The following is a 27,913-nucleotide window of genomic DNA, read 5'->3' as shown; positions in this document are numbered from 1 at the left end:
GTCCTAAGTTTAACCCTTTCAGCTTATTCACGAGTCTTCTGTGGGGGACCATATCAAAGGCTTTGTTGAAGTCCAAGTAAATTTTCTGGCCTACCCAAAAGATGCATGCTGGAAACTGTGTATCTACACATGTAAATAACAATTTCCTGAAATACGTATTTACATATGTTAGCAATTTACATGTCAGTGCTGCTATTTACATGTGTAAATAGCAGCAGGCAAGCTTTCTAAAATCAACTTCTTTGCGTGTCAGCATGAGGCTCTTACTTTATCCCCCACCTTAAACACATGGATAATTCTTGCCTGGGTCCTTCATTCCTATCTTCCTGTTTCCAAATTGTACTTTAATTGAGCCTGTGTCTTTTGTAATTGCTTTGCCCAATGGAGAGCTGCGTGGATCCTAAACAGGGATAAATCTGAACCCATAGCTAGTTCTAAAATGTGCCTTTTGAATGGAGAAGTGAATGACATTATTATATACAAACTGTGCTAATAGCTGTAATGTAATCAGTCATTCTGGTTGAAGCTGTAATAACAGCCACAAATTGTTCCACTGCTTGGCTTTACCCAACTCCGTCTGACATTTGGTCTGCAGGTGGTAGACAAGTGATACTTATATAACTTTCCAGGAATCTGCTTAATGGTATGAATTGAATTCCCTGCTCTGATATTATGTAAGCAGATAGTCTTTTTAATCTATTTGCTTTATAAACAATTGTGCCATTTTGGAGACTGAGGGGAGCCCTTTTGCTAGTATAAAAAGAGCATCTTAATTACTGACTCTGCCACAACTATGATCATGGAATAACCTTGAAATAATGATTGTTCCACAATCATAGATACTCATAGCACTGCCAGTATTAGCAGGAAAAGCAGTAATACCCAGGTCTGCTTTTTGGTATTTTCTGGAAGAGGTTGCCATTTTCCCCTTCTCTACCAGTTTTTCTTGTGGTGTATGATTCAAAGTTCCAGTCTATAATTTACAACCTGTCAACCCAAACAGAGCAGAATTGCTATAAGCTTTGAATGGCATCTGATCCTCCACAGGAGCTGTATCCTGGAATGAGCATGGTGTGTAAACATGTCTAAAGAGGTGATTTTGCAGTGATGTAATGGAGCAGGACGTAAACCCTAGTAAGAAGGGCTTGAGGTCTCCTTTTCTTTCTCCGTTTTACTTGAAGACAGCAGGACTCAGGGAGTTGCAGAGGTTTTCAACCCAGTCCTCGAGTGAGTCGAGTTTTTCAGAATATCTCCATTTTCAGGATATCCCCATTGAATTCAATGGGGATATCCTGAAAACCCGGACAGGTTGGGTGTGCCCTGAGGACTAGGTTGAAAACTCCTGAATAGATGATATTAGAAATGTCATCCTTTGTGGAATTAAAGAATTCCGGACACCAGGAGCAATAAACTAAGCACATTCCTCAAGTCTGAAAAGATAACATCAATAATTTACAATCTTCTAAACAACAATCAAGCACCGGGTATATGTCAGCTATCCACAAACACATATCCATGCAGGCTACTTACATCCCAGAAAGCAAGACCAGATGGCAAACAAACTATTACAGCCTTCTTATCTTGTGCCATATTTATTTAGTTATTTATTTATTTATTTATTTATGTTTTAGGATTTAGTTACCGCCTTTTTGAAGGAATTCACTCAAGGCGGTGTACAATAAGAATAAATCAAGCATGAGCAATAGGCAATTACAGCAGTAAAAATATTCAAATAATAATAATAGTATGGCGTGGAGGGGCATAATGGAAAGAGGCGCCCAAGTTTTCCTGAGGACGTCCTCGCAGGACTTCCCGGCGAAGAGGCAGAGAAACCCGTATTATCGAAACAAGATGGGCGTCCATCTTTCGTTTCGATAATACGGTCGGGGACACCCAAATCTTGAAATTTAGGTCGTCCCTAGAGATGGTCGTCCTTAGACTTGGTCATTTCTGATTTTCGGCGATAATGGAAACTAAGGTCACCCATCTCAGAAACGACCAAATGCAAGCCCTTTGGTCATGGGAGGAGCCAGCATTCGTAGTGCACTGGTCCCCCTGACATGCCAGGACACCAACCGGGCACCCTAGAGGGCACTGCAGTGGACTTCAGAAAAAGCTCCTGGGTACATAGCTCCCTTACCTTGTTTGCTGAGACCCCCAACCCCCCCCCCCCAAAACCCACTTCCCACAACTGTACACCACTACCAAAGCCTTATGGGTGAAGGGGGGCACCTAGATGTGGGTACAGTGGGTTTCTGGTGGGTTTTGAAGGGCTCACATTTACCACCACAAGTGTAACAGGTAGGGGGGATTGGCCTGGGTCCGCCTGCCTGAAGTGCACTGCACCCACTAAAACTGCTCCAGGGACCTGCATACTGCTGTCATGGAGCTGGGTATGATATTTGAGGCTGGCATAGAAGCTGGCAAAAAATATTTGTTAAAAGTTTTTTTGAGGGTGGGAGGGGGTTAGTGACCACTGGGGGAGTAAGGGGAGGTCACCCCGATTCCCTCCGGTGGTCATCTGGTGAGTTCGGGCACCTCTTTGTAGTTTGGTTGTAAGAAAATAAGGACCAGGTAAAGTCGTCCAAGTGTTCGTCAGGGACGCCCTTTTTTTTCCATTACGGATCGAGGACGCCCATGTATTAGTCACGCCCAAGTCCCGCCTTCACCATGCCTCCAACACACCCCTAGAAACTTTGGTCGTCCCCACAACGGAAAGCAGTTGGGGACGCCCTAAATCGGCTTTCCATTATACCAATTTGGGCGACCTTGTGAGAAGGACGCCCATCTTGCGATTTGTGTCGAAAGATGGGCGTCCTTCTCTTTCGAAAATAAGCCTGATAGTATACTACTTAAATGTCAACATAATATGTAATTGAACATTTTAATTGACAGTGTAGGGTATAAGCAAAGATGGAACATATAGATAGGAAAAGTCCATAGACCGTTATTAAATGGACTTGGGGGAAATCCACTATTTCTGGGATAAGCAGTATAAAATGTTTTGTACTTTTTTGGGATCTTGCCAACTATTTGTGACCTGGATTGGCCACTGTTGGAAACAGGATGCTAGGCTTGATGGACCTTTGGTCTTTCCCAGTATGGCAATACTTATGTACTTATGTAAGAGAGTAAGAAAAGTTAGAAAGTAAGGTGACTAATTTAAACAAAGTTGTAGATGAGGTCAGAGAGATGGTTAAATATTAGGTAGAGGTGGATAAACATGTCCTGCAGCCTGTGTCACTCCTTGTGTGTGTGAGTGAGACTAACAAGTTAGTTACTTCTTCCATTAAAGGCCTGGTTGAAGAGCCAAGCTTTCACCTGCTTCCTGAAGTAGAGATAGTCTTGTGTTAAACAAAGCCTTACAGGCAGTGCATTCCAGAGTGTGGGGGCTACTCTGGAGAAGGCTCGCTTGCGGGTATCATATTGTGTAATGTTTTTTGGACAGGGTGTGGTTAGTGATAGTCCTTGAGAGGACCTTAGTGTCCTTGGCGGTGTGTAGAGGATCATCCTGTTCTTTAAGTACTTGGGGCCATTTCCTTTAAGGGCCTTGAAGATCAGACACAGTGTTTTAACTTTAGCCCTGTATTGTACTGGTAGTCAATGAAGTTTTTGTAAAAATGGTGTGATGTGGCTGTGATTCAAGGGGGGCACTGAACCATTTTACCACTTAAATAAATCAGAGTAGCCTTCTTGTAGAAGAAAAGCATTTGCTTGGTCTGCGTCTAATAGCATTCCAATGAAACAGGTTGAATTTGCAGATACTGTACCATATAGAGCTGATATAATTCTCGCACAGATCATAGAACCATGAAAAAGTTGGTATATTAAAGTGATCTATGCATACTTTTTGTCTTTCTCATAGTGAATTCAACTACCACTGAACTATGAGACAGTTAAGCTTCTGGAATACAGATAAAGGTTGCACTTTTTATTTGAGGTCTAATTTCGCTTTTGTCACATACAGGTTGCATGGACACCAGCTCATTGTTAATGTTACAATGTGATTTTTATTGTTATATTTTTTTATGGTTAGTATTATTTATTGTGAGAGACTTTTATTAAGGTGCACTCACGTCTTTGGCGCGTGCTAAAATTGCGAGCACGCTAAATGTTAGAGATGCCAATACATTCCTATGGGCGTCTCTAATGTTTAGCACGTGTTAAAAACATAAGCACGCTTTACTAAAAGACACCCTGTGTGTTTTATCTGTTTTTATTAGACCCCTGACGCAGGCATATATATGCCAAAACATGGTCTGTGTCGGGTCAATTGAATAAGGAACTTTAGTTTGTCTCAGTCCTGAAGGCTCTTGTGTTCTTTTCTTTTGTTGTTGCTGCTATTTGTGGGGTCCTTTTACTAAGGTGCGCTGAAAATGGCCTGTGCTGTTGTAGGCGCGTGTATTGGAAGCGTGCAGGTCCATTTTTCAGCGCACCTTCAAAAAAGGCCTTTTTCTTTTAGCCGAAAATGGACGTGTGGCAAAATAAAAATTGGCGCGTGTCCATTTTGGCCCTGAGACCTTACTGCCACCCACTGACTTAGCGGTAAGGTCTCACACATTAACCGGGTGGTAATCGTCAGCACGCGTACATTGCCGATTATCACCCAGTTAGCGTCATGTGGTAGAAAATAAAAAATATTTTTGGATGCTTGTATTGGATGAGCATAAAAAATGGAATTACCGCCCGGGGCTCACGGTAGCCGGGCGGTAGTTCCCAATTGACACATGTTGGATGCATGTAGGCACCTATGCGCCTTAGTAAAAGGGCCTCTGTGTACTTTTGGCCCTCTCTTTTGTTACCAGGCCTAATATTTTGACACAGGTTGAACTGAAACCAGGGCTTTCCAAGTGCAGGTTTGCTGTTTCATCAGAAGTCTGTAGACAGAAACTGCCACTACATCCTTGGGAACTTCAGTAAATATAAGTAGAACCAAACACATCAGATCTTGGCTCATTCTTTTGTTCTAGTGGAAAAGGTCCTCTTTTTGACCATCTACTGCACAAATCTGGCATATGAGATATCCTTATATGATGATGTGTTTCTTCAAGGGATGGAAATTGTCGCATCGTTGAGAATGAGACCTTGCAAAATCTTCTAAAGTATTCTGAGCATGGAGAGAGTAGATGGAGGCAAGGAAATTTTTTTTGTAATCCAGAATTAGACAATAGGGTGTGCATAGACCCCCCCCCCCCCCCCAAAAAAAAAAAAGATTGGTCCATGCATGTTTAAAATGAAATTTTACCAATCTGTGGGCATTTTTTCATGTTTGACCTATTCATTTTTGTAGGCATGCCCTGAAAGCATGGGTAAGGGTGTGGAATGCCTTACACAATACAGAAGTTGAAAAACAGCAGACCTACCCAAAGTAATAAAATTTCTCCTGTTTCTTAAGACTACAGTCTTAATAACAGAACAGCTGCTTCATATTGCTGTGGAGTGAAGATGTTACAGACATGGAGATTAGATTATTGCACAAAAATAAATAAATCATTGGAGTCAGATTAAATCAGGCTGTAGACATTAAAATTAAAATGCAGAAAGAAATCTGGTAATGAAAAAAAAAGCAAAAATAATCAGCTTTGCGATCTTACAGATATGTGCCAGGCCTCCTCATGCTTTAGGAATGTTAATAATTTGCACACTTTTGGAAGAGCTAAACTAAAAATAACATGTAAAAAACAGAACAACGTGAATTCATTTTAAAACTACTAAGTATGTGTGGACAATCATTTAAGGAGTCATTTAGGGGCTAGATTCAGTATATGGCTCTGAATGGTATTCTATAAAGGCAGATAGGCACCATTTATATAATAATGCGTAGTACCGCAGCTTTGTAAAAGGAGCTCTTAATTGGGTAAAAATTCTAAAAATTAAATCTTTGCTCAGCAAAATAGTCAATAAAAGAAAAATAACAAATGGGGGGGGGGGGGGGGCTGGGTGAAGGCAGGGCAATAGGGATTCTAGAGAGAATTAATTAAATTTCCCATGCAAATTAATAATGTGCTTTTGTTCGAAATACAACAGGAATTTTAACAAAATATTCTATTTCTTTTTTCTTTCAGTAAATAAAAGGAAACAAAGAACTGTTCATTTTCACTTCCTTTTGTTTAAATAATTTGGCCCTGCCCCATCTAAAAACCAAAAACCAAAACAAAAATTCCCCTCTTAGGCTTTCTCCTCATTTGTCACAGCCCCCGGAGCTTTCATACCTTATCTGTAAGTTTCTTTCCCTTTCATCCCTTCCTAACTTTTTACGCTTCCCCACCTCAATACTGGAAACTTGCAAATGAGATACTACACCGGAACATTTAAATATGCTCTATAAAGAAATAAAATATAGAAAATCCTGCTTGTATGTAGGTTAATTGAAATTTTATTTATATTAAACATTTTGTCAAATCAAACAATATTCCAGAAAGATCTGAAGATCAGTTAAGAGTTAAGCATTTTATATATTGAAACACTTAAATTAATTAGGTCTGAACTTACAGGGCCACATTCTATTAATGGTGCCTAAAAATTGGCGCCATAAAACTAAGCACTTAGTGCGATTCGATAAACTACGCCTAAAGTTAGGCGTAATTTATAGAATATACTCATGTGCTGTTCTTGCGGCTAAAATTTAGGCGCACCTATTTAGGCCACCTAAAACCGGGCCTAAATACCTGCGCCTAAGCAAATCAGGTGTACTCCATAATAGTGTGGATAGTTTTTGAAATGACCAGGCTGACCAGGAACAAACGAGGAGACTTCTAAGAATGATAAACGTTTATTGGTAAAGACTCGACACAGCACTGTGTTTTGGCGGTAAGCCTGCTTCAGGAGTCTAAATTAACAACAATGAACAATAAAAGGATGTCAAAAAATACTGCAGATAAAAATACTGCAGATAAAAAATTACAAACAAAACATACGTATATTAATAAACAATCAAATGTGTCACGTCTTTATCATTCTTTGAAGTCTCCTCGTTTGTTCCTGGTCAGCCTGGTCATTTTCCCACTCTCTTTCACTCCTGACTTGTTTATCGTGGGATCTCAGTGTTCCTCTGCCCAGGCAGATTCACCCTAATTTTTGAAATGCCCATGACCCACTCATTCCATGGTTAAAGGGAAGTGGGAAGTGGACCAATGACTCCAGGGAAATGGGATACTGATGTATAAGGTACCACTTTATTCATAGACCTTATACATCAGTATCCCGTTGTGCTCTCGAGGGAGTTAGTGTTCATCCAATTTGGTGGATCACCTCCACTCATTCCATGCCCATTGCCATGCCCCTTTTCTTGGCTGTGCACATTAGAATTTACACGCACCACATTGTAGAATACGCCTAGAAAGCTGTGCATGTGCATTCTAATTAAAGCTAATTAGTGATACTAATTGGTTTTTAAGTACCAGTTACTGGCACTGATTGGCTTGCTAATCAAGTGTTGCACGCAATATGGCCTTGCAGCAAAATTAGCGTGCACAACTTGAAGCACCATTTATAGAATTTGGGGGGAAGTGCATGAAAAAAATGTTCATACTGTACAGTCGATTCCAAAAAGTTGTTCTGCAAAATAGCATGTATATTGATAATATTAGAATTATTTATTTATTTGGATTTATTAACTGCCTTTATGAAGAGATTCACCCAAGGCAATGCAGTAATTACTACAATCTGATAATTTTCCATGCCATGAACTGCCCAGTTCTGTTCTTAATTACATTCAAAACAGGTGGAAAAATGTTCTATTTCGAGTTGTGTGTGGGGAGGGGGAGATTGGGTGGATGTTAGTAGAGAACATTATCTTTTTTTTGCTTTTGCTTTTGTGATTTGGAGTTGCCTTAGTTTAGTCTCATCCATTTTCTTGGGAATAAGCACCCATAGAAGTTTGGGGCACAATGGGAAATCAAGCTGGGGCACAAAGGGAGAAATCCCTTTTGTGAGAAGGAATGCATGGAATGCTGTCTTTTATGCTGCAATCAGTAACCCCCTGGGCTTTCTGTTAAAAGTTCATATTAAGTATACCTTATTTTCCTCTGATGTAGCCCTGACTCTATCCTTCAACTACACATATAGGACTAGGTTCTATAACTGGCACCTAAAAAATCGGCAGTGAAACCCCCCCACCCCCGCTTAACCGGTATTCTATAAGCCGTGCCTAAAGTTTGGTGTGGTTTTTAGAATACACGCTTAAGTGGAGAATCATACCCAAGTTTAGGTGTGGTCATTTACATAATCAAAAACGTGGTGCAAATGCTCACGCCTAAATTTGTACGTGGAACACCATTATTCTGTAATTATGCATGGAACTCAGCCACGCTCCGATTCTATCCTGAAGCACCCATAAAACTCCCATTTCAACACCTCCTTTTTTGGAACGCATGTACATTTTAGGCATGGATCCCGCATGTGTTGATCCCAATTAAATCTAAATTGTACCAATAATTACTCGTTAAAAATCCAATTATTAGCACATTGACTTGTTTTTCAATTAAATTGCATGCACAACTTGGGAGCATACCAAAATTTGTGCATGCAATTTTTGGCAACCTTTACAGAATAAGGGGGATGGGGGTTAATTTTATAATGCTTCTTCCATGTGTAAAGCCTGCTTTACACATTGTGCATGTGAAAAGTTTGTGCACAGAGAGTGTGTGTGCCTATTTTAAAAAGATCTGTGCATAGTCAATCCTGGGAGCGTAGTTTGAGTTAAGCAGAGGTAGAGTTGTGATGTGCGCAAGCATCCCATAAAATACGCATGTATGCACAAAGAGTACACGTACAAATGTACATCTTTTTCAGGGAGGGGTTAAGTTATGCATTGGCAGTTCTGCTCCATAGAGAATTTTGAGGTTGTTCTATCACTGCTATCATCTGCCTCAAATGAATTTTTGTTTTTGGCCTCAAATACATTTTTATATTGTAACAACTAATAAGCATGCTCCCCAAACCAAGCAAATCTTTACCAAACACTTATCTGTGAAGGATTAATCTTGATGACTCGACATCAGATGCCTACTTTGGGGGTTCACCTTAGGAGCATAGAAAAACAAACGTTTATAAAATAGCCTTAAAATAGACATCTTTGAGGACTTCTTATATTTATTTATTTATTTTAGTACGTTTATACCCCGTATTTTCCCACAAAAGCGGCCACAATGCGGCTTACAAAATTACAAAAGTTACATATCAAGAAGGGAAATAACTGTTTGAAACAGGTTCAGTCAAGAGGAAGAAGGTGTGGGCTGAGTGATGTAGTGGAATATGCCTTCTCACATGTTGGCATCTTGTTACAAAATCAAGCCTATACTCTTTGAAGAAACAGTTGGCATACAATAAGATCATTAACACATTAATTTCTGTAACACTTCACTTAAAGATCCCCATGTTTTAAGACAGGCTTGTCCAACCTTTGTGTATCTGGGGCCAAACTTTATATTTTGAAACATTTGGAGGGCCAAAACACACACCATCGTATTTTGCTGCATGTTTTGCCAAATAGTAGTAATATACAATGGTGCATTGTGCCCTTCCCAGCCTTCACCTGGTCTCTGTCATGTACCCACCCCCACACAGCCTTCATCAATCTTTTTTTTTTGTTACATTTGTACCCCACGCTTTCCCACTCATGGCAGGCTCAATGCGGCTTACATGGGGCAATAGAGGGTTAAGTGACTTGCCCAGAATCACAAGGAGTTGCCTGTGCCTGAAGTGGGAATTGAACTCAGTTCCTCACCGGACCAAAGTCCACCACCCTAACCACTAGACCACTCCTCCGTCTTCACCCAGTCTCTTTACCCTCACCTGGCTTCAGCTACAGAAGAAACAGTGGGATTCCTGCTTCCCCACTGTGACACAGCTCTCTGCAACCTTGGGCCATGTGGTGCTAGAAGTTCAGGTTGGTCTCGCGAGACTCGAAACTGCAAAACCAATCCGAACTTCTGGCACCACATGACTCAAGCTTACAGAGAGCTAAGTCATGGCAGGGAAGCAGGAATCCCGCTGTAATCATCACAAGAATTGCCAAGCTTCTGAGGGCCAAAAAAAGCATTGGGGGGGGGGGGTCTTTTTCTAAGGTACGCTAGCATTTTTAGCGTGTGCTAATATTTAGGGCTTGCTAAATGTTAGCAATGTCCATATATGGAGTTAGCGACAAGGCTGCATTAAAAGGTGGCCTGCGCTATTTTTAGCATGTGGGTTTCCCGCGCGCTGAGGCCACCTTTAGCGTGGCTGTAAAATGGCCACAATTTCTTTTTTCCTATTAATGGCCACATGCTAATTTCCCAATTAGCGCATGGCCATTACTGCATGAGTCCTCACTGCCACCTATTTTGTAGGTGGTAAGGGCTCACGTGCTAATCCTGTGCTAATTGGCAGTGCGCAGAGATTTGCCTGCAAAAACCAATTAGAACAGGGCATGCCTACTCTCTGCCCCTCAAACACGCCCCTGCACTAAAAAATATTTTATATTTTTTCGCGTGGGATTGGTGCACACTGATCCCAGCACTACCATGAAACGCCTGAGCACGTTCCTCAATATTGCCTTTTAGAATGCAGTAAGCACGCTTTAATGCTTACCGCCACTTCGTAAAAAGGCCCTTTTATTTTCTGTTTTTAATATCATTCTATTTGCTGGATTTATATTGTAAACTACTGTGTCAGTATTTTCCAAACTGTGGTATATCAAGAATCAATAAACGAATCTAAACTAAACTAAACTAACCCCCCTTTTACAAAGCCACGCTTAGTGGCTGCCGGTGCAGTAATGCTCACACAGCCCATTCAAAGTGAATGGGCTGTGTCAGCATTACCGCATGGCTTTGCAAAAAGGGGGGGTGGGGGAAGAGTACGTTTCTAATTAATAGAGCTTATCCAAAGATTTGATTTTGGCATCTTTCATATATGTGCAGGGCACTTCTATAAAGTACACACTCACAGTTACATGCTCATTATGCATTTTTCATTAGAATAGTTCCATATATGCATGAATGTATGCACATACGCATATATATGTCAACATTCTGCCTAAAAGCTATTCTGTAAATATACAGGTCTCTTACATAGATCCACTTGAAGTCCGAATTCACTGAAAGCAGGGGTAGAATGTCAGAAAACCATTTGAAACAACGCTTGAATCATATATGTCAGACCTCATAGACTTACCAACCAGGAACACAAAAAGGTCAGCACGCACATTCTTGAATCTCCACTACCCCAGTTGCAAAGGACTTAAATATAAATCAACATATGCATCCAGCTTCTCCTACATTAGCACGCAACTATGGAATGCACTACCAAATGTCATAAAAACAATGCGTGACCTAACAACCTTCCGAAAATTACTAAAGACCAACCTGTTCAAAAAGACATACTACAATGACCCATCCTAAATACCAGACAATGAAACTCTACCAGAACCAGACAAAACTGAACTCTCTATACCTGACTGTTTCAGTCATTCTATCACCAATGAACGTTAACGCACTACCACCTTATTTCTCACGCCGGAAATGAACTGATTACCTAATTTAATCTATGATTTACTCTATCACTTTAATGCAATACCACTTTCTATTTCTCATTCCGGAAATGGCGATCGCCAGTACGGAATAATGTAAGCCACATTGAACTTGCAAAAAGGTGGGAAAATGTGGGATACAAATGCAACAAATAATAATAACAATAACTTATTTAAGTCATCAAACACTAAGGGGGTCTTTTACTAAAGATTAGCTTAAGTTATCTGTAGCAGAGTCCATTTTATTCCTATGGGCCTTGCTGCAGATAACTCGAGCTAATCTTTAGTAAAAGACCCCCTAACTTTCCAATGGACCTTGGCAGTAACTTGTTTCACGTGGAGGGGCATAATTGAACAAAAACGTCTATCTCCATGGGCGTTTATCTCCGAGAACGGGTCCATGAAGGGGCGGACCGAACTGTATTTTCGAAAAAAATAGACGTCCATGTTTTATTCGACAATTGTAAGCTGGGCGTTTTTGTTTTTCAGTGATAATGGAAAATGAAAGCGCCCAGCTCAAAAATGAATAAATGCAAGGCATTTGTTCGTGAGAGGGGCCAGGAGTCGTAGTGCACTGGTCCCCCTCACATGCCAGGACACCAACCGGGCACCCTAGGGAGCACTTTTACAAAAACAAAAAAAAAGGTAAAAGAGCTCCCAGGTGCATAGCACCCTTCCCTTGTGTGTTGAACCCCCAAAATCCCCCTCAAAACTCACTGCCCACACGTCTACACCATTACTATAGCCCTAAGGGGTGAAGGGGGGCACCTACATGTGGGTACAGTGAGTTTGGGGGGGTTGGACGATTAAGCATTAAGCAGCACAATTGTAACAGGTAGGGGGGGATGGGCTTGGGTCCACCTGCCTGAAGTCCACTGCACCCCCTAACAACTACTCCAGGGACCTGCATACTGCTGCCAGGGAGGTGAGTATGACATTTGAGGGTGAAAATAAAAAGTTGTGAAACATCATTTTTTGTGGTGGGAGGGGGTTAGTGACCACTGGGGGAGTCAGGGGAGGTCATCCCCGATTCCCTCTGGTGGTAATCTGGTCATTTAGGGCACTTTTTGGGGCCTTATTCGTGAAAAAACAGGGTCCAGGAAAAGTGCCCTAAATTCTAGCTACAAACGCATACTTTTTTTCCATTATAGGTGAAAGGCACCCATCTCTGTTCGGGTGATAACCATGCCCCAGTCCCGCCTTCACCACACCTCCGACACGCCCCCGTCAACTTTGTACGCTTCCACGATGGAGTGCAGTTGAAAACATCCAAGTTCGGCTTTCGATTATACCGCGTTATTCGTTTTTGGGAGATAAACGCCTATCTCCCGATTTAGGTCGCAATATAGGCGTTTTTGTCTTTCGATTATAAGCTGGATAGAGACACAGATCTACGATTTACTAAAATCCTCATCGTTCCAATAATTTTTTGCAAATTTTTAAATAAATTTAAATACATAAACTTATTTTTTCTTCTATTATGAAAAACCGCCACTTTGTCGTACACCACTCCGGCACTACTGCTGAGCTACCGCCGGAGCCAGGCGGTAGTGCCTGCCCCACTGCATGCCATTTCAAGTGCTGAAAACATACTTTACATTTTTTTAGCGCCAGGGGCTTACCCGATGGTAATCGGGCAGCCCCACGCACTGCCTGGTTGGTATGGGAATTTTTATCGCCTCATAAATAGGTGGAGGTAAGGGCTCGCTCAGGAAATAGCCGTGTGGCAAGTGGTTCACTTACCATACAACCATTTCCTTTTTTTTCCTTTTTTTTTAAAAGCCTTTTACCCACTGTGGTAAAAGGGAAATGAGACTTGATATACCATCTTTCTGTGGTTTTTGCAACTACATTCAAAATGTTTATGTAGTACAGTATATACATGTACCTGGGGCAATGGAGGGTTAAGTGATTTGCCCAGAGTCACAAGGAGCTGTAGTGCGAATCAGGATCAAAGTCCACTGCACTAACCACTAGGCTACTTCTCCACTCTGAAAGGGGGGGGGGCATCAGTCTATGTCAAGTCCACACACAGTGATGCTACTGCAGGGCTCCCTTTTATCACAGCTTTGTAAAAGGGGCCCTAACGGTAATTGGTAAATAGGACCCACTACAATAAAATGGAACTCGCAATAAATAATACACATTAATGTGTGGAAGCACATGTTAGAATGGTAAAACACTTTAGTAAATTGGGGGTCCTTTTACAAAGCTGCACTAAAAATTGGCCTTGGGGAGGGGAGGAGCAAGAGCAGTAGGAGGAACTGGGTTCAATTCCCACTACAGCCCCTCGGTGGCTCTGGGCAAGTCACCCAACCCTCCATTGCCCCAGGTACAAAAAATAAGCACCTGTATATAATATGTTAACCAATTTGAACATAGTTGCAAAAACCACAGAAAGGCAGCTTATCAAGTCCCATTCTCTTTCCTTTTAAGTGTCTTTCCCATGAGCCAAGGTCATTTTAACTGCAGCTATAAAAACCCCAATTTTCTATTTATTTTCATTAATGGCTGTGTGCTAATGTTGCCATTAGTACATGGTCATTTTTAAAAATTACCATGGGAGCACTTAGCAGCACCTATTTTGTAGATGGTAGGGCTCCCATGTTATCTGTGTGCTGACCAGTTAGCATGTGGTAATGTAGATGCGATAACTGGTTAGTGCGGGAACGCCCACTCTCTGCCCCTTACATGTCCCCTGAAAAAATTCCAAAAAATATTTACTGCATGTTATCACACAGACATTCCAAAACTGATATGTGACACTTTAGCACACGTCAGCCCCTAGCACAGCTTAGTAAAAGGAGGTTAGTATTATAGTTATAAAAATGATAAGACCTCAAGAAGTAGACACAATAGCCCAGCTGAATCCTCACTAATAACCTCTACCTCTTCTAGTCATACCTTCCCTTACACACCCTGGAATCCCTGAAGCTCATGCTACTGCCCTGATGCATTTTTTCCTACCTGAAAATCATCTGATATAATCACCCGAGGCCTCTTTCCTGATCCTTGGACATCAGTGTCGTTTTGTATCTCTCCCTTAGATTTTTGTGCCCAAAATGCTTTTTTTTTTTTGTATTATAAAATTTAGTTGCCAGGTAGTTGATGCCTTTTCAAGCTGCTTTATATCATTTCTCATTTTTTCTACTCCATCAGGTATGTCCACTACAGTATGTTGCAGATCTTAGCATCTTCTACAAAAAGAAAACATTTTTCTCCTCATTTCTCCACAGTATCACTGACACAGATATTAAACTGGTCCAGTCCCAGGACCAATCACTGAGGTGCAAAACTAATCGCGTTTCTTTCCTAAGACTGGATTCCAGTTACCATTACCCTCTGCTGTGTCACAACCAGTTTTTAAGCTAGCCTACCATCTGCAGCCCACCCACTCATGTTTAGTTAAAAACATGAAAAAGCAAAGTCCCCATACAAAAAAGGCAATTGTTACTTTCCACATTGCTGCAAACTCTATGGGTACTTTTTACCTACACTCTTTGCACAAATATAAGAATATTTTCACTTTGAACATTCTTATGGGTACATTTGTACCCACTTCTACTGTGGTTGCATTTTTTTTCAATCTATGTACATTATTTTCCTCAAATAAACTATGCTGATTCTTTTCCTTCCCTACACATGCACTGAGGAATTCCGCCCCCTCCCCCGATGCCAGTAAAGGAAGTGTATCGTGGAACATTGAGAATACTTTTAGCTTGGTTAAGGGCTGACAGTTTTCAGACAGCCCTTTTAACTAGACAAATTGCTTTTGAAAATTGCCCTCTCCCCATGGTGAAATTTCAAAGGGCATTCATTTTATTTGTCCAAAGAAATGTGAAAAATTACTTGGAACTATGAGGTCTATTTTGGCCAGGAGTAGTTTTCCCATCCAGAAAATGAATACATGTTGACTGCAGGAAGTGGGTCATGTGTGTTCAGTAGAGATAATTTTGAGATGAATTAGGTGTGGTTTAGAAAGCATAAGCTCTCTTGTATCTGTAATAAAATGCTACTAGTGCTTCAGGACAGTCGGCCAATCAGACAGTCAAACGACTGTTTCCAAAACCTCTTGTAAATGTGCATATCATCAGTGGGCTATAGCTCAATGGCAGAATGAAATGACACTGGACATTTTAAGCCAACAAGACTGAACTGCTCTGCTCTGTGTCTCAGGATCTTCACCAGTCTCTGCTCTGACAATAAGAGATGTCTCCTACTATCCCTGGAAACATATTTGGTATTAGACAGCTGTGAGTAAAAGTTAAATGCTTAAAGCAGATAAATAAAAAAAGCAAAGCAATAGATTGAAACTGTTTAAGGCACACAGGTTTTCTTGGTTAAAATCATTTTTTTACATTACATTACAACTGATGCTTATATGCTGCATGTACCAAAATGTGGATCAGCGCAGCTCACAATCAGTAAAAGAAGGCAGGGACATTTACCCCTAAATTACAACATAATGGAGTTAAAACTATAAAGAAAATAGGGACATTTACCCCTAAATTACTGCTTAATGCAATTATGACTAATAACAATTAGTTTAAGAGAAATTTATGAAAAAAACCCAAAATGTAAATAATTTTCTAAACAATATATAATTAGATTGAGATTGAAGGTTTGAAGGAAGCATATTCCACCTTTTGGAAATTTGATAAGGGAAGGTCAGCAGCAATTCACATTTATAAACAATCTTAAAAGGAAAGGGATATTGAAACATCAACCAATGCCTACAATCGACCACATAATCTTTTTCTTGTATTATGATTAATGAAATCATATATTATGGGGCCATACCATAAAAACTTAAATAGGCCATGCAACATAATTTGAAGATAGAACAAGCCTCCATTGGTAAACAGTGGTGTAGCACTCTCAAACCTAGAAGTTCTACAAATTAACCTTGCTGCAGTACTTTGCAATGTCTGAAGTTTAGGATGAATTGCTATGCTACAATCAGCATAAATGACCCTTCAACAGTGTCTGGGCATTCATGCCTTTGCATAAAACCCATCCCTTGGGAACATCTTTTCAAACAGTTGGTAAGCTTACATATGTACAGGTTGTATGCACTCAAGTTTACCTTCATATCGGATGGGCAATTTTGTACTAAGCCATTGCTGTGCATAAACTGAACATAAGAGTAGCCATACTGGGTCAGACCAATGGTCCATCTAGCCCAGTATTCTGTTTTTCAAACAGTGGCCAAGCCAGGTCACAAGGACCTGGCAGAAACCCGAATTGCGGCAACACTCCATAATACAAGTCCCAGGGCAAGCAGTTGCTTCCCATGTCTGTCTCAATAGCAGACTATGGACTTTTCCTCCAGGAATATGTCCAAACCTTTTTTTAAACCCAGATACGCTAACCGCTGTTATCACCTCCTCTGGAAAGAGTTCCAGAGCTTAACTATTCGTTGAGTGAACAAATATTTCCTCCTATTTGTTTTAAAAGTATTTCTATATCTTCCCATGTATTTCTTATCTGATTCTTTTAGTGTGCATTCTGGAATGGCTTCAGCTGAGAAGAGGATCTACAAAAAGTTTTAAATAAATGAATAAATAAATAAATAAATAAATAAATAAATAAATAAATAATCTTTTCCTGCATATTTAGATCAGATAATGTGTTTAGACTCGATCTGTACATTTAGTGCTAAAAAAGTCTACTTGCCTCTTCACTTGCTCTTCTGTGTTAAGAGCACAGACATCTCAATAAGTTTAGTCCAGGCTTTGGGTAGTGGATAGCAGAGCACAGAGAATACCTTTTTGTTTGGGGCAGAAAAGATTCTATTAGTGTTTGGCCCATAAGATTAGGTTTCAGCAGCCAAATGATCAAAAGTGTTACTCTCTTCCCACTGGAACATGATCAAAAGTTTATCAAAACCCAGATGAAGAGTAATTTTATAATAGGTTGCCTTATGGGGTGGCCAAGTATTCTGTAACAGTTTAGAACTGACACACCTCATTGTATCTGAGCATTAAAAAGGAGGTGCCAATTTACTCAGAGGCCCTTTACTAAGCTGCGTAGGTGCCTACGAGCCTAACGCACACCAAATGGAGTTACCGCCTGGTCACCGCATGGCCTTTGTGATAATTTAAATTTTGGTGCTTGTCTGCTATGCCTGTCCAAAAAATATTTTTTATTTTCTGACGTGCAGCAGCTACACGTGTCAAGTGGCATTTGATGCACGTAGACCTATTATACCGCCCGGTTACCGCTAGGTCAATGGCTCATGGTAAGGTTTCACACCCAAAATGGACGTGCGACAATTTTCATTTTGATGCCACGTCCATTTTCAGCAAACATTTTAAAAAGGCAGTTTTTGTAGGTGCGCTGAAAAATAATTCTGCGCATGGCCCATCTATACTACTACAGGTCATTTTTAGAACACCTTAGTAAAAGGACCCCTGAATACCAAGCCGCTCCTGACATCAGTCTGTTGCAGTTGATTAGAGCATCCTGTTTAGAATGGGCTGTGGGGTAGTTCTAAATCCTCACAGTGCTTCCAGATTCTTCTTGCATCAGCTCACTCTGCCTCTCTCCTGGAGGATCTACAAACTTCTCTCAGGGATCTTGGTCCACTCCCTTGTGACAAAATCATGTCCCGTTTCTTGTAGGGGTGACCAAATCATAAAATTTCCCAGAGGCAGAGTAATAGATTTATATAGTCATCAGCAGAACCAGCAGTATTTTGCAATAGATTCTATGGCCATTTATGCAAATATTTGAATTACTTTTGGTATGAAATCATATACATTTTATTTTGCATAATCAGAATAAAGTTTTCCCACCTTGTTTTGTGCCTAAAAATTTTATTTTGCTCTTTTGAGAGATCAAGGGATGGGAAATTTCAGGTATCAATATACAGGAAGAGGAGAAGATGAGATCTTAGGGATGAGGAGTGGAGGAGAGACTTTCAGGAATGGGGAAAAGGGGAACAATTGGGGTAGAGGGAGGAAAAGAGGAGGGAGGGAAGTTGAGATTTTGGGAGGATTCGGAGGAAAGGGATGTAGTTTTGGGGTCTTATGGAGAGGGTCTGGATCCAGCCCTGTCCCTCTTCTTAAAGGTTCTCCCAACCTGAACTCTTTCCTCCCCCTTCCAACTCCCAATCACCTCTTAATTACAACCCTCTATCCATTTAACACAATCCCCACCAGGGCCAACATTAGGGAGATGCAAACAGGGTAACTGCCTTGAGCCCCCATGCTGCAGGGGACTCATAAGCATGCTTAAAGCTGAAGGAGATGTAGCCTACTGCTGGGTTCTGTGGCCCCTCCCAAGTTTCTGCCCTGGGCCCCAACAAGTTTCATACTGGCCCTAATCGCCACCCCACACTGAAGATTTGCAGCAGGGGAATAATGGCAGTAGATCAGTTCACATCCATCTCCTTTATTTAAAGCCAACTCTTGTGAAAAGTGCAGCAGCACTATCTGTGCATGTCAAAGCGGAAGTTAACCCCAGGCAGTAAAGGAGGATTCGGCCTGATCAGCTACCACTGCTCTCCCCCTCCTACAGGTAATCAATAGAAATAAAACAAAATTAAACGTGGAAAAGAAAATAAGATGATACCTTTTTTTTATTGGACATAACAATACATTTCTACAGAAAATCTGGAATGCAGGATGTGGGGAGGAAGTTGGTTACAAATCTAACCTGATCCCATGGTGATTCTATAAGGACTAGAAAATCTTCAGGATAGACCAGACTTTGCAACCTTTCCATATTGTCAAGGGAGACCAGGGCCCTGGTTATAAGACAAAAGAGCCTTACACAACTTTCAGAAATGATGTACAAAAATCTTTTCTCTCATTAGAATCAACTACCCGCCTTTAATGTACATGTCTAATAACATTCTGGACTGCCTCGGCAGGACTGCTCATCAAGTCTATGTTTGTCATACACACCTACACATGCCTGTGTTTTTGCAGCAATGTCTTTATTCAAAAATTAGACATACAAAGAGTATTCAGAGATGCTCCCCTGCTGATTGTCTTCCCCTCCCTTCATTACCTGACCATTCAAACTGGCAATGACATTGAAATTGTTCATTCACAAGTGTTGTCTGGGAATAGTACAAGCCCTGAAGAGGCAGTTGCCAATTTATCAGTAGAAAAGGAATAACAAATATTCCTTTTATAGAGATTGTCTTTGGATGGAAATGAAGCCAAGGGATTCTGTATGTTTTTAGAGAGGCACAACCTCTGTGTAGTACAACCCTTGCCTGAGTTATCAATTGGAACTGCATGCCCCACAGGCACTGTTTCAGTAATGCAGTGCAGTTCAATCTTGGGGCCTAAAGGCTTTTCTTTCATTCTGTGTCTATGAGGAAGATGCTTAATAAAGGGGAAATGGAAATGGGACTTGATATATCCTTTCTGAGGTTTTTTTTTTTTTTTTTTGCAACTGGATTCAAGCGGTTTACATATATTCAGGGACTTATTTTTGTACCAGGGGCAATGGAGGGTTAAGTGACTTGCCCAGAGTCACAAGGAGCTGCAGTGGGAATTAAACTCAGTCCCCAGGACCAAAGTCCACTGCACTAACCACTAGGCTACTCCTCCACTAAACAGAGCTCAGATTGGGTTTTCAAATCCTAATTGGTAGTAGCCAAACCTCTTTACCATCTACAAAAGGGTTTGACAAATCCAAGGTGCCAGGTAAATATGGTGACTAGAAATTACCCTCTGGAACATGACATTTCCTTGTCCTATATCCATATATAGTTCCAGAAAAGCAACCACGATTGCATCTTCCCTGAAGGACCCACTTGGCTAAAGCACGCAAACACAGCACACCACGTCTCCCAGAACTGAAAGGAACCAGGGCAAAGTTGCAGCTGGATTCGAGTGCAACTTTGCCTGGTTCCTTCCAGTTTTGGGACGGGGCAATCATTTTTTGGACACCATCCATGAATGGAATGGGCATGTTGTGGGTGTTTAAAAAAATTACGCGCACTGTTATGGAATACACTCGATCTGTGCCTAACTTAGGCGCAGGTATTTAGGCCTGGTTTTACATGGCTCAAAAGGGTGCACCTCTGGTGAGTGAGCATTTTCTATAAACTATGCCAAACTTTTGGTGTAATTTATAGAATCACATGAACCGCGTGGTTTTTCAGCGCCAATTTTTAAGGCACCATTTATAGAATTTGGTCCATTGTAATTTTATTTAGGATAATACATCCCAAATTCTGGTGCAAGAGTTTCCAGAAAAGAGGTGGAAGAGGGAAAGCATAGAATGTTTTGAAGAAATTACAAGAAACGAACTCAACTGGGCACCAGTCAGGAAGCATCAGGGCCCTATCAGTTCATGCTGAAGAAAACATTGCAACAGTTGAAGAACCAGATAGTGAAATGATGTCATTTAGGTGAGGTGGCCAGCGTGAGTGTAGGCATATTATAACTTTATTCAAGATGATATATCCCAAATTTTATTGAAATTGGTCAAGTTTTGACAGAGATGTGCAGAAAACAAGCTTTGGATAGTTTTTTTTTAAACACTCTCTCTCTCTCTCTCTCTCTCTGTATATATTATATATATATATATATATATATATATATATATATATATATATATAAAGAGAGAGAGAGAATTCATCAATAATTTTTGCACAAGTGAGGAATTGCTGCAGGATTTTGATCATCCCTTGAATGAGCTATGAGAACAGATCTACTTTGGGGATTGCTGGGTACTGACCACTGCAGGGACAGGATGCTGAGCTCACTGAACCTTGGTCTCACCCAGCATGGCTTTTCTTAGAAGGGAAGTAAATTCCCCTGATGCAGCTGATACATTATGTGTAACACTTCAAGTAGGGCATGGAATTAAAAGCTTGTCCATTGTCCCAGTTCTGTAACTAAGCATGGGCAGGAAAAATAGCTGCCCATGGCACAAAGCCCTTGGAGGCACAAATACATCAGAAATCCAAATATAGGCTGGCAGCAGATGCAAAGCCATGAACAGTGCCACTGCCCTACCATCCAGGCTGGGGAGGAAAAAGAGAAGTGAAAGACTGGATATCAGAAAGAAAAGGAAGACGTTAGAGGGGAACAGGAATCAAAATATGGGTAAGTGACATGCACAGACACATTGGCCTGCTCTGGGTCCAAAAATGCCTCAGTGCAACTCTGCTCTGGTTGATGAATGTCCCCACATGAAGTGTTAATGAAATCCAAGGTAACAGCAAACAGCCTTTAAGCTAAACACATTTTACCCATCATTTTGAAGATACAACTCCAGAATAGTAAAAACTATGGCAGTTGTGCAAGAAAGCTGTTGATATATACAAACATGACTTCACTGCTACACACAACTCTTAAGAGTTGTGCAAACAGAGTTGATGGGCTCTTGTTTACACAACAAAGTAATAAAAAGAAATCAATGCAAGAATAATAAATGAGAAGACAAAAAGGAGCAAAATTTTGGTGGGCATTGGTAAAATCATGAAGAACTATGAGTATCATTTTTCAAATGAAAACTGAATCCCCATTTTACATAGAGCATCTAGATCAGAAAGGGGCATTCAAGTTGAGATTAAAAAATGTCCTGGGTATCTGTAAAAACTCATTGAATGCAAAACCTTTTGTAAAATACATGCATGGACATTAGGAGTATATATGTATTTGCCAGTACAACATCCATTTTAAGAAAAACACACAAAAAAAGAACAGCTTCACTTGGACAGGGGCATAGCCAGACAACAGATTTTGGGTGGGCCTAGGCAAGAAGTGGGTGGGCACCAAGTGTTCTCCCCCTTCCCACCACCACCAAAAAAAATACCTCAGCTGCGGGGAAAATGCTTCTTTTCGCCTTGGCAGTCTGCAGCAGGCATGTACTGAAAACAGCAGGTGCCAGTATCGTGGAGAGTAGCGTTTTCGTTACCATCAGGGGGAAGTCTTCAGCTGGCTGAGCTTTGGATCCCCACCAGCTACCGCTAAACGTGTGCTACTGTTGGGTGGGCCTGAGCCCTAAATGGGTGGGCCCCGGCCTACCCAGGCCCACCTGTGGCTACGCCACTGACTTGGGATCTTACACTTAAGTGCCAATTTGCAACTTAAATGTGTGAGCACCTGATTCTGTAAAACTATACATACAAGAGCGGCCAATAAGGAGCCAGGGCTTCGACTTCAAATGTTTAACTATTTGAAGTGATTAAGGTCAAAGAGAGAAACACTGTTATCCCCTCATTTCCTCCTCTACTCCAGGCCCAAATGAGCAGAGGAAGTGCAAATGCTGACATGGAAAGCTTCTGAAATATACATATATTCCCCTTATAAATGGGAAGTACATGTAATCTTGCCCACAACCTGACCCCCTTGAAATCTGTGTGTGCTGCAAATATATATGTATAAGTAATAGCTTTCTATAACCATTAGTTACACATATATGCCCATGTACACATGAAAAATACTTTCAGGAAAGATGTCAGGAAGTATTTTTCACAGAGAGGGTGGTGGATGCTTGAATGCCCTCCCGCGGGAGGTGGTGGAGATGAAAACGGTAACGGAATTCAAACATGCGTGGGATATGCATAAAGGAATCCTGTGCAGAAGGAATGGATCCTCAGAAGCTTAGCTGAAATTGGGTGGTGGAGCAGGTGGGGGGAAGAGGGGTTGGTGTTTGGGAGGCGAGGATAGTGGAAGGGCAGACTTATACGGTCTGTGCCAGAGCTGGTAAAGGGAGGCGGGACTGGTGGTTGGGAGGTGGGAAGTACTGCTGGGCAGACTTATATGGTATGTGCCCTGAATAAGGCAGGTACAATCAAGGTAAGGTATACTACTACTACTACTACTATTTAGCATTTCTATAGCGCTACAAGGCGTACGCAGCGCTGCACAAACATAGAAGAAAGACAGTCCCTGCTCAAAGAGCTTACAATCTAATAGACAAAAAATTAGTAAACAAATCAAATTAATGTGTACAGGAAGGAGGAGAGGAGGGTAGGTGGAGGCGAGTGGTTACAAGTGGTTACGAGTCAAAAGCAATGTTAAAGAGGTGGGCTTTCAGTCTAGATTTAAAGGTGGCCAAGGATGGGGCAAGACGTAGGGGCTCAGGAAGTTTATTCCAGGCGTAGGGTGCAGCGAGACAGAAGGTGCGAAGTCTGGAGTTGGCAGTAGTGGAGAAGGGAACAGATAAGAAGGATTATCCATGGAACTGAGTGAGTACATTTATAGGTTAGTAGAAGAAGTTTGAACAGGATGCGAAAATGGATAGGGAAGCCAGTGAAGCGACTTGAGGAGAGGGTAGTATGAGTAAAGCGACCCTGGCGTAAGACAAGACGGGCAGCAGAGTTTTGAACCGATGGAGAGGGGAGAGGTGACTAAGTGGGAGGCCAGCAAGAAGCAGATTGCAGTAGTCTAAACGAGAGGTGACAAGGGTGTGGATGAGGGTTTTGCTCGGAAAGAAGGAGCGGATTTTACGGATGTTGTAAAGAAAGAACGACAGTCTTGGCGATCTGCTGGATATGAGCAGAGAAGGAGAGAGAAGAGTCAAAGATGACGCCAAGGTTTCGAGCTGAGGAGACAGGGAGAATGAGAGAGCCATCAACAGAAATAGAAAACGGAGGGAGTGGGGAGGTTGTATGTTTGTCTTGTTGGGCAGACTGGATGGACCGTGCAGGTCCTTTTCTGCCGTCATCTACTATGTTACTATGTTACACATATATGCCGTGTACACATGAAAAAATGGGCTTTTTAAACATGTAAATGCCACCACCCCTTCCAAGATGGTCTCCATAAAACTGCAACTTATGACCTCATCTTGCTTTTTGCAAAAATATTTTTTCAATACTTTTAAACTCAGATTGTATTCATGGCATAGTAATAAGATGCTTGGTATTTCCTCTGGATTTTATAACAACTTAATATGCATGGTCTCTATTAAACAGATTTGGCATCGCTATTTTGAGATACAAATGAGCAAGTAAAGAATGGCATCATAACAACACTCTGTAAGCCACATTGAGCCTTCAAAAAGGTGGGATAATGTGGGTACAAATGCAATAAATAATAAATAAATTTGGCCCAATGAGATACTTGTGGACATTCATTCTGCAAGGGATTATATCATATTACATTAAGTCATTTCATATTAAAAATAAGCTGCAATTATATATATAATTATTCCCTTTGGTGCTTTGTAGAGACTTGTTAAAAAACCATTGACTTTTACAGAACTGAAAGGATTTTGCATGCACAAATTTCCGGTGGTTTTACCTGAGGATTATAACTTTCCTGAACAGCCTGTAGTCATCACTGCATCATTACAAGGTGCTGCAAAGAATGTTCTTCTGAGAATGTCTAAATAAATCTTTCTGTTACTATTCAGTATCAGCCCATGCCAGTAATGTATCCTCCCTCAATGTCCTAAAGAAAATACTTCCATTTTATAGGCTCAAAATAGTAAGAAAACCATTATTCAATATCTAACCTCAGACTGCAGCTGAAAGAACCATAAAATTGAAATAATGCAAGACCCTAAGCTAAACTTGATCTTTACTAATTTTGCCATGTAAAATAGAAAACAGATGATAGCTTAAAGTTAATAAACAGAAATAAAACAAAAAGCTAAAATGATATCTTTTTATGAGATTAAACAATACCCTTTTTTGATTAGCTTTCAAGGGCCAGAATCACCTTCCTCAGGTCAGAAGAGTATGAGCAAAAGATGAATATATCAGAATATGTAAGTAAAGCAGAAACATTAGTCAAAATGTGCATTTAGTTAGTCCAATAAAACAGATACTTTTTTGTTGTTTGTAATACTATTTTTTCTTAAAAAGGGAAATCTCTGGTGCGTGAGGTTGAAATGTTTAGCAAACCTAAGCAAAATTCTTTTTATTTCATATTCTGCTCCGGAGAAACTGCAGATGAGCAAAAAAAGCTGTATATTTTCAATCAACTCTTCCTCATTCTTCAAAAATGTTTATGCACTTACTCATAAACATTGCACACATTGCTCTTTGGTTTCACTGCTTGAACTTTCTCTTCATAGATTTGTTAAACTTCCCTTTCTTGCCTCTTGTTGTAGTAAAATAGGAAGTTCTGTCTGCCAGATAAATGTTTCCCAACAAACAGCAAGGAAAATGAAAGCTGTGTTATAATGCTACCACAGAATAGACAGAACTATGTATCACTCACTGCACACCCTCTTAGCACTGTTCAGCTCATTTTTGGGGACAGGGAAGATTCTGAGTGTGCTGGAGCATCCGTGTAGTGTACTTGAATGTAACTCACCTTGAGTAACAACTGAAAAGGATGTGGGCTAAATTAAAATAATAAATAAGGGTGAGCAAAGAGGAGGTTGATAACTACAGACTTGTCAGTTTAACTTCAGCAGTGAAGGATAAAGCTTTTGAAACAATGCTGAATACAAAGATAATGATGCACCTTGAAACAAGCAGATTGCAGGACCATACACATGGTTTCACAAAGGGAAAAACGCTGTCAGATACATTTGAGTGAATTAACCGGTCCAGAATTTTGCAGACAACCTATGCAAATGCCTATCCAGCTTATTTTCGAAAGAGATTGCCAGCCATCTTCCGACACAAATCGGGAGATGGCCGGACATCTCCTGAACCCGGCCAAATCGGTATAATCAAAAGCCAATTTTGGCCGGCTTCAACTGCGTTCCGTCGCGGAGCTGGCCGAACTTCAATGGGGCGTTTTGGCAGGGTAGCGAAGGCGGGACGGGGTGTGGTTTCGAGATGGCCGGCTTCACCTGATAATGGAAAAAAGATGGCCAGCTCTGACGAGCATTTCGCCGGCTTCACTTGGTCCATTTATTTTCAGGACCAAGTCTCAAAAAAGTGCCCCAATTGACCAGATGACCACTGGAGGGAATCGGGGATCACCTCCCCTTACTCCCCCAGTGGTCACCAACCCCCTCCTACCCAAAAAAAACCCCCAAACCCGGCCATCTTTTTCGATAATACGGTTTGGGACCACTTTTTGCGGTGCCGGCCATCTAGATGGCCGGCGCCGTTCGATTATGCCCCTCTATGGCATCAAATAGTTAAGGCACTATTGAATCCTGTCACTGACACAGGCTGGACCACAAGGTCTTGTAAAGAAGAACCAGATGGCATCACATCTGAAATAAAGATTGCATGGGGCAAGTGAGCTGGCGTGCATCTAGAGACCCTGCCCATTGCACAGGTTTACTTAATCCAGAAAGAGGTCATGGTGGTGGTGGTTGGGGGGGGGGGGGGGGTCAGAAATTTAGAAATAGTTGAATTGCATATGCAAGGGCCCCAGGGAAGAAGGAAGGACTCAGAAGCTCTAAACTTAGTTTTCTGAATCAGAGGTGTAGGGAGTTGTACTGAATGTTGCCTATCTGGACTTTACCAAGGCTTTTGATTGTTCTCCACAAAAGAATAGGAGACAAATTTAGCTAGTGTGGGTGAAAGATAAAAAGCTGTTAAATGAATAAGGAACTGGTTGTGAAACAGGAAGCCGAGAGTGATAGTCAATGAAGCCCATTCTGATGAAGATAAAATGGGCAGTGAGAAACCTCAGGCTTTAATATGTGGGCTAGTTCAAGGGATTTAAGGGAAGAACCTGCATATAGTATGCAAACTGCTCTGATTGTAACCATAGAAAGGCAGTATATCCAATCCCATCCCATTTCTCTTTCCCTTAATATTGGGCTAAGGCTCCTTCATTCCATCAACAATATCACAAGTAACAACGTTACAGCCAATGACTGTTAAGAACCCAGTAGACCTTTACTTTGTTAAAAGTATGTCACAAACAATGACCCACTTATCTTTTTTCTTGCAAAGGCTGCAGCTGTACAACCCGCTGGTGAGGAGGGGTAACAGGGCTGAGGCCATTCCCTCCCATTCTTGAGTCCAACAGACAACTACCACCAACACCTGGCATCAGACGATCCATGGCTGAAGGAAGCAGCTTCTGAAGACCCAGCAGATTTACCTGGAGAGGAAGATGACAACAAAGAGGCAGCTGAAGTTGCAGTGGAGGACATGCAAACGATGCCACCAGAGAAGAGGAGGTGGAGGATGAGGAAGAGTGTGCAGAGAAGCCAGCAGGGAACAGCATCACCTTTCACCTGCAGCCCTGGGCAGGAAGAGGACATATCAGTGCTTGCAGGTGACATCCAGCAGCAACACTCCCTGCTCAGGGTAGTGGTCTGTAGCCTCCACAGGGATGTTCAGGGTCTGATAGGCATCATAGAAGAGGGGCTATCCAATATCAATGCTGGGGGGGGGGGAATCCTGAACCAAACCTGCTCTCCCAGCTGGTGTCATGCCCATCAACACCAGGGAAATCCTTATCATTCACCTCTGCCCCAGAACATTCCCCACCGATCTTCAGTCCACCTCATCTCACCCTAAAGCCTAGCTCTACTGGTGTAAAACTAATGTATGGTGTTTCC

The 27,913-nt window shown here is 41.3% G+C and overlaps 1 long non-coding RNA gene across 1 annotated transcript; it reads right to left on the bottom strand.

The window, feature by feature from the left end:
- Positions 1–9,457: 9,457 nt before the first annotated feature.
- On the bottom strand, positions 9,458–18,057 carry LOC115478124. The gene is made up of 3 exons (XR_003943446.1): positions 18,046–18,057; positions 9,847–9,850; positions 9,458–9,535 (listed from the first exon to the last, which is right to left on the bottom strand). It is a non-coding gene; the product is annotated as an uncharacterized LOC115478124 (long non-coding RNA).
- Positions 18,058–27,913: the final 9,856 nt, after the last annotated feature.

The sequence above is a fragment of the Microcaecilia unicolor genome, chromosome 9, assembly GCF_901765095.1.
Source record: "Microcaecilia unicolor chromosome 9, aMicUni1.1, whole genome shotgun sequence".
In the NCBI taxonomy this organism is placed as follows: domain Eukaryota; kingdom Metazoa; phylum Chordata; class Amphibia; order Gymnophiona; family Siphonopidae; genus Microcaecilia; species Microcaecilia unicolor.
This window is presented reverse-complemented; position numbering and strand designations above follow the sequence as displayed.